A 14,469-nucleotide genomic window follows, 5' to 3' on the forward strand; every position below is an offset into this window, starting at 1 on the left:
AGCAGGCTGAGTCTAAAGTGTGAACAGGAAAGGAAAAGCAGCAGAGGTTACTCCATTCACACGCTCTGAAGCATGTGTCTATTCTCGTGTGTGATCTGGCTAAGTCACATACATGCAGACAGGTGCTGTGTGTGCTTCTGACTGTATAGTGAGCAGCTGTGTGTAGGCGCTTGCGCAGGGCGAGCTGGGAGGTATTGCTGTTGCATTCTCTAACCGAACCACCAGACACAGCATTTGACACACACAGACATACACTGAGGGCAGCTGCAAGGTGCCATTCAAAGGGGCCAACTGCACCCACCCACACACACACACACACACACAGAAGTCACTGTCTCAGGCATGATATTGTACCTTTGAGCTAACAACAAGATGAGTCTGCCTCCGCTGTGCACGCCAAAACCCGAGACACAGCACTGACTCCGACCAGACAGCCTCCCACACAACCTAGCCAATGAAAGCACTTAAACTACGACTGCTGGCCCAAATATTTACCTACCCCCTAGCCCAACCCCAGCACTGGTCATAAGCCCAGGCATGAATACCCTTTCCCACCTCCCATCCTGGCTGTCAGTCGCCAGCTAAGTCCTTCTTGGAGCTCGGAGGCTATCTGGGATTTAAGGGAAAAGCCTTTTATCCAGGACTTTCTCTACGGGCTGGGGGGGTGAGCAAATGTCTCATGTCAGCAAAACACCACAAAAGCTGCAAATGGCATCTTTTCTGCTGCTCAGAGGTGGCAAACAAAGTTTTCTGTGAGAGCAAATGCACGGTGTGTAAATTATGAAATGAGGTGGAGAATATTTTCAGTGTTTTTTTTCTGTTTACTTTACACATGTGATTGTAATTTGTATATTTTCAGTATCCATGTACGCCCATTGAGTGGGCACACATAAGGGTTGTGCTGGTGGGATGCGATGCTACATGCTGATTAACCTTTGGGTGGATTGTATAGGCTAATCTAGGGAATTAAGCTTCCAGCTCTCAGGAATGCCATTGGCCTCTAGATCTAGACCAGGTGTCCACACACACACACACACACACACACACACACACACATGGTCAGCTGGGGGGTGTTTAGTGTCTGTGTGTGTTTGTCAGAGTGGAAATGACGAGAATGGCCTTGCCTGCATGACAATAGCAAATGGTGGGTTATTTTACAAGGAGGGCAAGTATGATGGATTTCACTGGACCAGTCCACACAGCTCTTATCACATTTACATCAGCTGTTCATGTGAATGCAGATGCATTCAAGTGCAGAGCAAATGTTTACGCTCACACCCACATAATACTATGTTCTCTCATGCCAGGCACACACTCCCTCTCCACGGACTCTTCCCACTGTATCAGCTCCTTTTTCTCTTTTATCCAATGATTTCTCCATCCCTGATCCAACATGTACAGACAGAATCTGATTGTGAAATGCAGGATGATTGTATTACTATTCCCAGTAATGTTGTGTAAAAATTGCTGAGTTATTCCTGATCTGGCCCAATGTCCTCTTGGTTGTGACACACCTTAGTACCGAATGACCCAACAGTGATGAGTGAGGGATAGTGCCTACGCCACCTGCCCCTTTAATATAGGTGACATTAGGGGAGGCAGCAGGCAGGAGAGCAGCTGGAGAAGGTAATCCCGTCTCTCCAGGTCAGCCATCAGACAAGCTGTAGCAAGCCCCACTAACTCTGGCCTAATTAACACGCACCAACAGGGAAATCTTTCCTTCTCAGACCCATCATGGAGCACACACCCAGCTCTCCTAGCTAGACGTTTCAGGGTTAATACTTTCCAGCCGCCACACTTTGGGGGTTTGACCAGCTCCAACATGCTTCTGCTGTTGATTCTTGGCTTCTATGTCACAACTCCTCAGGGGATCATGAGACAGATGAGTGCATGGAATTAGGTGGGATACAAAACCATGCAACATGCAAGTTTTTCTGTGAAATGTTCTTATGTTGTTTTGTTGGGGCTAAACCAAATTCTGTGATGGAGCTTTCCAAAGTTCACCACAAGTCTACCTGATTTATAAAAGGCATCATGAACATAAAGGAATTTCTTTGCAATGACTATATATTTAGGGGAACAATTGCTCCAATAAAGACTAAGGCTTGATCAGAGACATTGTTTCTGCTGTGGTTGCTGTTTTATATGAAATTATTCAATGTTCCTTATCTTGCCTCTGAACACCTCAGACCACACAATGTTTATTCTTCTTAAAAGGACTGTGTATAAAGATAAACAACTTTTTCCTTCTTTGAAAATACTTGTCCACCGATTATCCTTGTTCACCTGACATGACCTTAACCGTTAACCATGATATCTCAGATTAGGAGAGGTCAGATGTGAGAAATAGATGTGCCACAGGTCACATGGGTCTGTGGGGTTTACTGGCTTTTTGAGTCTCAAGTGGCCTTTTGTGGGACTGCACTTTTGTTTTTGTTTATATATATTTTTTTGGCATTTCCAAATTAGCTTTATGCCTTTTTAGGAGTTCAGCACATGTGTTGAAACCAGAAGAGACAAAATAAATAAAGACATACTGCCATAATATTGGATAACACATCTATCCTTATTTTAAAATTCATCATTTGTAATATCGTGTTCAGAGTTCAGTTGAGGTCAGGGCTAAAACAGTTTTCTGCAGGTAAAACTAAAGCTTCCTGTAAGCTGTACAGCAGACAGTTTTGTTAATGCTTTTCCACATCCCTTCATAAGTCTAATTTGATAAATCTATCACTGACGGCTTCACGTCAACACTCCTGCTGCACTACTTGACTGCCTGAGACGGCTACATACCAGGTGAAATCCAAGGCGCACTGCCTTAAACAGTTGGAGACAGTCATGTGAGGTGGCGGGATAGAAATGCTGCTGCCCTGGCGTCTGACCCCCACCCCCACCCACACCACTCACACACTCCTCTGCAAAGCTCTCAACCTGCTTCTCATCCGTCTGCTGCCTGCTCTTCTTCAAGTGTGGCTTCTTTAGCTGAATGGTGGTAGGGGGGGGGGGGGCGTGATGGTATCAGGTGTCATTTTAAAAAGCAGTTGTCAGGGCTGGCTGAAAATGGAGCATGACTTTATTCAGTCTAAATTGTAGCCTGGTGAAACCAGTGTGGCCTCTCTGTGCCCTCCCTGCAGTGAAGTGGACATTTCTGTACAGCTCTAAGAGTCAGCTTAATAGAACTCTATTAACTGCTCTGTTTTTATGGGATTGATTTCTCCTTCCTGTTGCGCCTAATGAGTATTTCGATGGATGTCTCTGCTCCTACTGGATGCCAGCTGCCATTGAATAAATATAACGTCTTATGTCTCCCACAGGTAGATTATATTTAAATGAATATACCATAAAATTTTTTTCCTGTTTAGTCGTCTGGCTCTTGCAGCTTCACAAAGCACTGCACACACTCACACTATCCACACCAACTCCAGCTATTTTTCTCCTATTCTCCATTAGCCTTAAACACAGAAGTGCATGTACACACACACTCACACAGCTGGTGGGGATTAGAGGAGAGGAAACAGAGTAAGCACACCAGGATTCAGAGTCAAAACAACAGAGCTGGACTTGACCTTTGGCCTGCATGGCTGTTCATCTGTTGATAACATCAGTCAGTTCCATAAGACAGCTCCAGAGTGTGTGTGCTCGGCCTTTAAGTACACCCCAAAGACAGACAGACTGACTGACTGACTAGAAAACCTCTATCTCTGACAATACAAACTCCCTTCTAAGGATTTAACTTGAGATAGTGATGACTGGAAAGAAGAAGGGTATATGATAATTAATGGCTTCCATTAGAGGGAAAACCCTTCCTCTGCACTTTTCCTGGTGGATGGAGCGCTGAAGTAGCTTAGCTCTGTGTTTCTGTCCTACCCGGGGCTATAGACAAGTGTTATCCTGCATGTTAAATAAAGTCTTCCCCCCTCTTAGCAACCCCTTTGTTGTCCCGGTTCCTCAAGTTAAATCTTTTCTCACTCTTCACATCTGTGCCTCCATCAGGCTATATTAATAGGATACGTCCCAATATCATGTCACGGATAGAAAGAGATCTGATGATTGTTGCCTCTGTATACTGTTTTCAGTCTTTATCTCTGCAGAGATGCTTTTAGTGGGCATGTGTCAGCACACTGTTGCTGCAGGATGTTAATTTTTATCTCCCATTGGGCTAGTGGCTGTGTCGAGGACCTAAGTAGAGCCATTTAGCAAAGGTTACAGCTGCAGTCATGGATACCAGCAGATGATAAGTCATTCCAATGAGCCTTATCCACGGGCAATCATGTTTTATATTCAGCTCTCCTCCCATTTCGTCCTTTCTATTTTTTGTCTCTTTTGATTTTCCAGGCCCTCTCTCTTATTTTAAAATCCTTCAGTTTTTCACATCCTTTGCTTGATTAGGAAGAAGCTAACTAACAGATTATTTCACAGGCTTCAGTTTTCAGTGGATCATGTTATCCTCACCACTGTATCATATCCATTGCTATGCAGATATGGAAATGAGACGACAGCTCTCTACAGGGGCTCTCAAAACCATTATCTATACTTCATAGGCAGGGATGCTGCTGGGCCACTGGCCAGTGCCCTGGGCTTTCTCATTTCTCTAAGAGGTAAATGTTGCTGACTTGCTGGCTTCCCTCTGTAGTAGCATTGCCCTTGTTATCAACAGAGCTGAATGGAAGCCTGTTTTTTTTGCTGTAGCTTGTGTTTGGAGTCAAACAGCAGAAACAACAGGTATTGTGTGACAGTGAGATTTGGGGAGTTAGCAGAGCAGCACAGAGAGCTGAATGAAAGACTGTGGCTAGGGGAAGGAATTATATAGCTTTAACAAGCATGAAAGTTTCTGCCAGGTTTAGTAAGTTAATTACAACTTATGAACAACAGCCAGACTCAATTATTCTTCGAGTAGGAGAGCAAAACAAACTTGTTTATTGCCAGTTTTAAACTGGGGGTATCTGCGAGAAATCTGTTAAAGTGAGAGAGCTTTGCCATCCTGATGTAGATCACTTTTATGTTAATGTTTTCTGACACACATGATATTTGCCAGACATGCTAAACTCCTTCTATCTCCTTTCACTTTTCCATCTGCATGGCCCTTTCCTGTCCTCATATTCCCTTTGCCCCTGAATAAAGACAGACTTTTAGAAAAGTACCGTATGTGTTCAGGTCAACCAAAGGCTTTTGCGGGTCCTTGAGGGTCTGCTTACACATGGACTACTTAACATTTGTGGGGTTAATGATACCACATGTAAATCCCCCATGTTAGCCTGAGAAGTGTGTTGCAGAGAAAATCTTGTTGTTTTTCACCAATATGATCATTTCTTAATTCTGACTAAGTGACTGTGGTGTTTAAACCTAACCAAACTGTGACAACAGTAATAAAGTTGTTTTTGTCACCATCTGCCTCACAACCATTTGTGGACATTTAACCATAAACCATGAACAACCTGTTCTGTTGTTTATGTGCTGAAGAATGTGTTGAGGGTTGCTAGGTCCACCCTAAAAAGATGATGTCACAACTTTCATGGAAAAGTGACCAGAATCCAGTAGCTGTCTGGGTTTTAGGAGCTGATTCAGACTACTGACCATCTCTCCCAGGATTATTTTAACATATCACCTTGAAATAAATATTTTTTTTGGTCAACCAGGCAACATTTGATCTGCTACCATCTGTTTTAGAAGCGCAATCACAGCTACAAATTTTATATATATATATATATGATATATATATATATAGCATATAAATATTTTGCATGTATATGTGACACTGTATTTACCTTTTGATGGAAAACTTCTCAATCTGTTCCGTGCAAACTTTAACTTCTATAATGTTTTGATCATAAATGCAACCCCACTTTTGTGATATTGGCACTGTTCTCTCTAATTCTAGATTGAAAAGCTATATTTAAAGACTTCATGTGGGCTAATGCCAGCTTTATTACTGCAGGCTCTTTGATCTCAGTGCCAGAGTTATGAAACACTTTCAAATACCTATTTTATTTTTGTTTTAGTGAGGCCAAGCTTGGCCTCCTTGGTTGTATCCCTGAAAGACCTGCGGGGTCCTGATAAGTTAATACATCACACGTGTATTTCCCAGCCCATGTGAATGTGTCGTCAGCAGTAATTCCATAATGCGGTGTTTTTATGTTTGTTTCTTTGTGTTGTCTGAGCCTGTGTGTACACGTTTTGGCTGTGACTGATGCATGGCCAATCCTTAGACTTGGGGAAGATATATGTGGGTGAAAAGTGAACTCCGTAATGAGCACTCTGAGCATGTGTACGAGAACGATTCTGACTGTATGCTGTATGAATCGGTCTCTTGCCCAAGGGGGTCTGGGCTGTGGTTTCAAGCTTTAGAACAGAAGGAGTGATTAAGCAGGAGAGGCAGACTGAGCTGTGTGTCAGTAGCATGACTAGTGTGTGTGTGTGTGTGTGAGTATAGGATGAATGTTCTGTGGTGGCTGGAGTTCCCCTAGATCAAGCATACGCAGTTTTCAGATGACTGTTTTTAGCAACAGCTGTCAGACTGCATTCTAGACATGAAAGGCAAAGATGGAAGGCAAGAAGGACAAGATCTAACACCCAGGCATCAAAACAACAAAAAAATCTGTATAAAGAGACTTCAAGTTATCCCAGCCATTCTGTTTAGTGTTGACACTTTTGATTATGTGGGTAGAGTCGACACGGATGCTGCAGCATGCCAATGCTTTAGGCTGCATCGCACTGACACACCTGCCTGAGTCAGCTGAGTCAGGGCATGTGTGACTGAAGAAATGTGGGTGTGTATGTCTTTATTTATGGGGCTGAACATGGGATCAAAAGGTTTTTCTCCTCCTTGCTGTCATGCTCTTTATCTTTCTCTCCCTCTAGGTTGTTGTTGTGCTTCCACTCCTCCTCCTCCTCCTCCTCCTCCTCCCCCTCCTCCTCCTCCTCCTTAGGTTGTAATACATTTCTGAAGGCGCTGTGGGAGAAAGTCAGCCCTCCTGTCCTCTCTGTTTGTGTCCTAACAGCCCAATCCTGCTCTACACAACTTGCTGGCCACAGGCAGCCAAGGGAGCGCAGCACTAATTGTGCATGTCGCCGAGGTTACGCAGCCTCTCTGAGTCTTTCTACTCTTTCTGCCTCCGCCTCCATCTCTTTGATGTGGTTTGCTCTCTGCTCTCCACTCAGTTACTGTATAATAATGCATGACATCACAGTTGATTTTGCCATAACAAATAAATACTGCACTCTGATGTTCAAAACTGGGAACTTAAAATGCATCACCGCTGTAGAAGTTTCCTTTCTTGTATACTAGAGAGGTTAATCATGTAGGGAATCCTTGAAAGCTTCCACATTTTTTCTGCACAACCCTTCGCTCATCTAAAATCATTTAGAGCTTGTGTTGTTTCCTCTCTTTTTTCCGGCTGTGTGTGATGTAGGAAATGTAGGAGATGTTTGTCTTTTCAGGCGGGTTCCGTTGTCTTTTGTGTGTCTTGTCTGAAACAGCATGTCAGCCAGGCGGGGCGGCTCTGGGAGGATGTGTGTGTGAGAAAAAGAGGGTGTGTGTGTTGAATGAAATGTAAAAAGCAGTACGCCTGCCTGCACACACACACAACAGCCTTTGGCCTAATGGGAGCTGACACTCTGACAGGCTCTCTGAGCTCTTTATCTGGGCCTCTCGCTTCAGAATTTGTGTGTCTGCTGTGTGCATGTTTGTGCTTGGCGTGTTGTGTTTCTGCCTGCACGCACGTGTGTGTGAATCCGTGTGCATGTGTGACCCCAGCGGTGGTAGTCGTCAGGCCCCTAGAGAGTTCTTTAACCCCCAAACAGAGTCAGACTCATTTACATTGAAATGGGAGAGTGGCAGGGCCTCTTTATGGACTGTTTGCTTTTGCTCTATAGAAAAGCCTCAACTCCACCTCTCTCTCTCACACACAAGTGTGTGTGTGTGTGTGTACACGCACATGCCTATACACACATGCTAACTCACATCAGATACATGGGAATTTGCTCTGCTGCAGCTCACACACTTGGTTTTTCAAACTGTTGGGCTGTTATGTTCTCTTTAAGGGTCTTAATTGTGTGTGTATGTGTGTATGTGTAGTGAGTGGATGAGTTATGAGGGGTCATGGAGGGCTGTTGGATCAGGTCTGTGTGAGTGGGACCATGTGGCCAGACTGTTTTTCCACGTCACACTACACTTCTACTTCGTCCTAATGACTGCTGATCTGGAGTTCTGCTGATTCCCAAAAACTCGCTGGTCTCACAGGCTTCCTATACAGGGGAAGCTCTAAATCAGACCCCCAGTCTACAACCTGTGGCAGCTCAAGGCAGAGGTTTCCCAAAGTTGGTGGTGGTGGCTGCCAGCAAGAGAGGTCTAATTATAGCAAGCAGGAAGTGAGTGGGAAGGAACCTTTGATGATACACACAGTACAATTATAATTCTGTCAAGAAAGTACTGTGCTGAGGAGGGCAGGATCTTCCTTTTTCCTCCTCTTCCTCAAGTCTATTTCACTTGCTTCTTACATATAGGAAGGACTCTGCCCTCTTTGGAAGTTTAATTCAGTGTTTTCGCCACTATCTCCCTTCTTATCTCTCTGTAAGGGCTTTCTATAAAACAGGAGAGCAGGGTGCACTGTTTGAAGCCAGGTGGCTGGTTAAAGAGCAAACTGAGTCAATGTTTTCCACCTGTCTTCTTCCTTGTACTCTAATTTCTTCATGATAAATGTGCATGTATATCGGCTATCCTTCTTTGTGGTTCAAACTCTCAGCCTCCCAGCCAGTACAAACATTTCTGTTAAAGATCACAGAGGAATGCATGGGGGTGCGTACTGTAGTTGTAGTCCATGTACATGCATCTTAGCATGCATGCTATACAACTGCCTTATATCTTACTAAACAAAGCCACTTTAATATTGCCTGATGTACTCTATAATTAACTGGGTTGCTATTCCAATTATCCTTAAATAGCATCTAGGTGGGAGTAAGGGGAGTTATTTTGAACTCTGCTTCCCTATAGTGAAAGTATGAATGAAGCTGTATGTTATACAGTGGCAGCCACACTATATCTTTAAAGCCATGCCCTTAAGAGGAATGTCCATTCATGGCTGGCTTGACTTTTAAACTATGGTTTTCGGATGTAAGAATTAATTTTAGGTCCAGTTATACATGTTTCAGCTGCACGCCACTTCCCTTTCCTGTCGGGGATGAGTCATTGCGTGTGTCTTTCTGTGTGTTTGTGTATATGTGTGTGGTGAGTTCAGTCACCGCAGCAAAAGCAAGCCACTCTCTGCCTCCCTGTGATGAGATCCAGATGGAAATTTTCAGTGGATTGCCTACTCTGCTAACCATTATAGTTCCCAAAATGTTTTCTTCTTTCTCCCAAAGTCTCTTGTGCCTTAAGATAGTTTTATACAGCGATGGACAGTTTTAGGCTGACTCATTTTTGCAATTCGTTTATTCTCTCCAAACTACAGTGAATAAAGAAAATCTGCTACATCAAAAGGGGTTATTGTGCTTTCCCGAACTCTGTTAGTTTCCTCCCATTATGCCTGGATTATCAAGACCACGCCAAACATTACCTGCATTCACTCACATCAACAGAAGGACTTTCTTTCTGTTCCTTTCCAGACTCTCCCCTGGATGTCTCATTTGCACCACCACAAGCCAGATCAAAAGGACCTCTCTCTATAGCCACAGTCTTTGGTTGTTAGAAAACTCATGCCAGGATCTTAGCGTGCACTCAAATACTCACACACTCATACTGTACTTCCAAACAGAGTCAAACAAAGTGTTTTGAGCTGCAACAAACAGAACCACCAGGGTCCAAGCAAGGAGGCTTTCAAGTTAGGCCAAATGGTCTAACACTCAGCCCATCCATCAGCTCCCCTCTGAGTATGGGACACAGATCCAGGGTCAATTTCACACAGACTCGAACTCTCTACACAACACTGGCTAAAATGTAGCAACAGGTTTCTTTCTGTTTTGTTTGCAGACTTCCTGATTGGAATTGGATGGACGTTTCTGCTCTGGTAAGGCATAGCCCATCTTCACCAGCAGTCAAATTGAAAGGAGTTTACAAAGCCCTGGACCCTCCTGTGGATTTTGTAACTAAGTGCCTGTACAATATTTCCAGATGCTTCATTCATCTATACGAATATGACCTGGATGACTGAGAATCTTCATTAACATATTTGTGTTGTTGTTGTTCTTTTTTCTTTTGTCAGATGCTCATTTAAATGACTCCAGATGTCCATACATTTTGCATCTTGTAGAGTAAGATTGCTCTATATGTCCATATATTTCAATCAAAGTCAATGTGTTTATTCTTGTTTTGTTGCTCTGTGTCCTTTGTATGAATGTGCATGAATACTGAATATGGCTGCAGTGTTATTTTGCTAATGATTTGTTGTTTCCTGTTTAGTCTTTTGAACTGTCATTGAACTGGTTTGAGGACATCCTACTGCACAACTTCAGTTGTTCACATTAACATTTACGAATGCATGATACTGCAAATGAAATTATAAAATGTGTCTTATTAAAGTCTTCACACATTCAGCTAAATATGTAATGATTCATTTCCAGTGGCTTTTTGTATGTGTTTATGAGCCAACAAGTTTTGTGTGGCCGGGTGGCCTCTGGGCAGAGCATCGTGTTTGCATAAAAGAAAGCTCCTGCTGAGAAAATGCCAGCAGCTGATGAATTCTTTCCCAGAGCGGCAAGGTTAAGCAGTTACTCTGAGAGCACACACCCCCCTGTGCTGTTGTCCATTTCGTCGGAAATGAAAATTAAATGTTTAAATTGAACACGTTTACATCATTGGTCAAGTCAATAAGAAGGTTATAGGAGAAAGGAGACCTTCATATCAGCAGAATCACAGAGAGACACCAAAGTTAACAGAAAAATGAAAACAAAGCATGAATCTGTGTTTTATCTCTTTTTTTACAGCCAGACTCTCGTCTTATCTGAAGCTCTGTTTCACCTCTCGCTGCCTTTTACTGCCTGCTAAAAACTACAGCTGCAAACTTTGCTCAAACCACTTTACAGTGGTGACCTCAAATCTCAGCAGGCAGGCAGGAAGGCACTTGAGTTGAGTCGGTGCGTAGATTTGTGTATTTTTTTTTTGTCAGACTTCACTTGTATTGAATAATTCACCGGTAGACCTATATATAGGGTTAACACTGTTGGGTTCTGTATTTTTAGCCAGCTCCAGGCTTTATGTAAGGCTCTTTATATAATCACAAGGTTTAATGGCGCATTTTACTGTTAGACCTCACTCATGATGAGCAGACTGAGCGTCAGAGAACTCATTATCCATCACTTTTAGCAGACACATGCACATATGCGTACGAGGCGATGTGTGAGGACAACATAATGTGCATCGTCTTATGCACAGCTGCATAATTTTGTGCCACATTTGTCTCCCTTAAACATGTCAGAATCTCCCCCCCCCTCCCCATCACTGCCTTTTATTACATGCACAGACACTGTAATATCACACCTCTGCCCATCCTGTGCCGGTAAGAATGAGTCACCAGCCAGCATGCACTAAATAGCCTGAACGGAGGATGTGAAAGAGTTATTAGTAAACACATTTATCTTCCTGATGTGTCCTTTGTTAAAAAAAGGTCTGAAGTCTGCATGTACCAGCATCCTGCAGCTTCTTATCTGAAGCTACATGGAAGTTGTGGTGACAACCACAATTAGGCAGGACAGCGCAGGATGGGAGCGGGTCACACACGTGGTAATTACTTAGTCACCGCGGTGAGGCTACTGACACTAAAATACTGGCTACAGCTTACAGAGACACACCACTGAGACAAATATACATGTCATTAGGACAAAGACAAAATACACAGATTCTGTGTCTGCATTCTGGTAGTCTGTCAGGTATCAGCTGCCACTGATGTTTGTTTTTACTGAGAATCTGCAGCACTTTAAAACTGCCCTTTAACTACAGAGTGCAGTTAACTGATCAGAAATATATTGTGAATAATAATCAAAATAAGATCTGAACTTTTGATGTTCGGCAGAGCTTTAAATGCTGTTATACCTTGTATTAAGCTCTCGTCTTTGTTTGCTATTCCACTACGGAGGTGAAAATATTGAAAGTTATCTCAAGAGTGAGTTATTGTTGCAACATGGGTCCAGGCAGGTCCTCAGAGCCAAAACAACAGTGTTGGCTGGAGCGTCCTTTGAAAACAAACCTGAACTCTCTCTGGCACAGGGCGTTTATTTATCCCCGGCTCTGCTGCTCTGGGCAGCCTGACACAGCCATGCTCCATATTTCATATATTCACCATGGATAAACAACGCTGACTCTGACAGTTCCACTCATACTGAAGTATGTCAAGATGTGCCTGTATGTGTGTGTGTGTGTGTGTGTGTGGTTACTGTACTTGTGTGATCAATCTATGAACGCTCTGCCCACAGCAGTCCTTGAAAAGCTGCCTCTTTCTTCAATGATTGAATTGTTTTTTCCATTTCTCTCAGCACTTACTAGAGTTTTGTATTTTTTTGTTGTTGCCCCAACTCCGCTCTTTGTTCAGATTGTAAATAAGAAGTTCATCGAACCTCCTCCGACATATTGATCACGTCAGTCAGAAGGCAGAAAAAGATCGTAACTAATGGTGACTAAAGGACTGGATGAGTTGGTGAGTCACTGTGTGTGTGTGTGTGTGTGTCCCGCTGGGTCCAATACGTTCTCTGGGATATTTACGCCCAGAGTTGACTGATAACATAATTAAGGTCGTGTAGTGATCTGTGGCAGCTGTGTTCCCACCATACACCAAACCCGGTCAGTAAATAAAGCCCTGGCCCAGGAGGCAATCCAGTGACACGACATATATTCAGCCAACACACAGCCACACACACAAAGAAATAAATGAGGAACTTTACAGTCATGTCACAGAGCCGAAATGTAGCTGTTAGCTGGTGCAGCAAGAGCACACTGGTGACAACACACAGCTGGTAATGGCTGCTAACATTGTGCATCTTTTTAGAGGTGTTTTTTTTTGGGGGGGGGGGCAAAGAAGCAAGAGGTGTCATAGCAGGTGAAGCATATTGCACCATGTGCACAAGTCACATGTTTATCAGTCACAGCACTCCACTTTCCACTGAAAACTGGGCTGTTACAAAAAAAATACTAAAAAAATTGGACAAAGTATCACCATCATCAACTAGAAAAGCATTTCCTGAAGAAAATGAAAGTTTGATTGCTGCAGCTGAAGCATTGCTTTGACCGCTGATGTGAAGGATTGCTCTGAATTGCTGGAGAATCTGCAATCTGAATTTAAATTTAAGAATTTGAAAAGATAAAGCTCTTATTTTGAAAAGTAGAAAATGTTTGAGTATTAGAAAGATATGAAAAAGAAACAACTGAAGACAAAAACAGTATGAAGTCATGACCTTAAAGAATAGCCTGTGAATATACCATATGAAAGGTCTGAGGCTGGAATAATACCATAAGATTATAAGAAGCACAGGCTGTGTGATTTGAATTTGAAAAAGTAGTATACAGCTGAAGGATGATCAATATGACAGATATAATGCTTAAATTCTGATAAAGATTACAAATGGCTGCTTTGCGTGCTTCTTGTGTGTCAGCTGTCACCATGGTAACGGCCCTGCCTGTATCCATGCAACCTGAATGTTTATCAACTGCCCCTAACTGCAGCTCTCTCTGTCCCCTTCCTAATGCGTTTCCAATGTAAAAACACCCTCTAAACAACTTCTGTTTTTGTCCAAACCAAAGCCTTTTGGTCAGAATCACAGGATGTTGCTCTACAACACAGTATAATTTTTATGTCTATGATGCCAAACATACAGAAGTAAACGCTTATTTTCCGATTCTGGAATCAGATCTACTAATTCCAGCCTGTAACCCTTCTCCTTATGTCCATCGCAGATATGGCAAACAACAGATCATCAGCCAAATAATACCCTCTACTGTAACTTTAAGTAGACAATAGCTTCCTCCCAGCGTTTTCATTAAGTTGAGTCTAACATCAATTTAACGTCACCAAGAGCTTTACCGTCTCTACAGTCCCTGGGTTTACACTGCTCTGGTCTCTCTATCACGCAGAATGGAGTTCGCCATTCTGCAAGTTCACCAATATGCGCAGACACACTTACACACACACACGGCATGTGCGTAAATGCGCATGATTCTCTCTCCCTCTCTCTTTGAATAAACGCGATGAAGTTGCACTTATCACTTACTACTGTTGGTACTCACCACGAATCTGACTGTATGAAGAAAAATGTTGCTGAGATGTTAGCCTCCTTTGCAGCTGTGTTTCTTGTTCTTCCTCTCTGATCCTTCTGTTCTTTGCGTTTAGTCCAGTAATCACGCTTGCGATTATTTTCCTTTAGGACGCCTATTGCTATGCACTTCAGGCAGGTTTGTTTTCACGGAAATCCCCAGATCAATGATCAAAGGTATACCTTTGATGTTTGGTCACCACGGTAACAGCCCTGTCTGCCTGCCTGTCTGTCTAA

The sequence above is a fragment of the Parambassis ranga genome, chromosome 3 (assembly GCF_900634625.1).
Source record: "Parambassis ranga chromosome 3, fParRan2.1, whole genome shotgun sequence".
NCBI classification, from domain to species: Eukaryota; Metazoa; Chordata; class Actinopteri; family Ambassidae; genus Parambassis; species Parambassis ranga.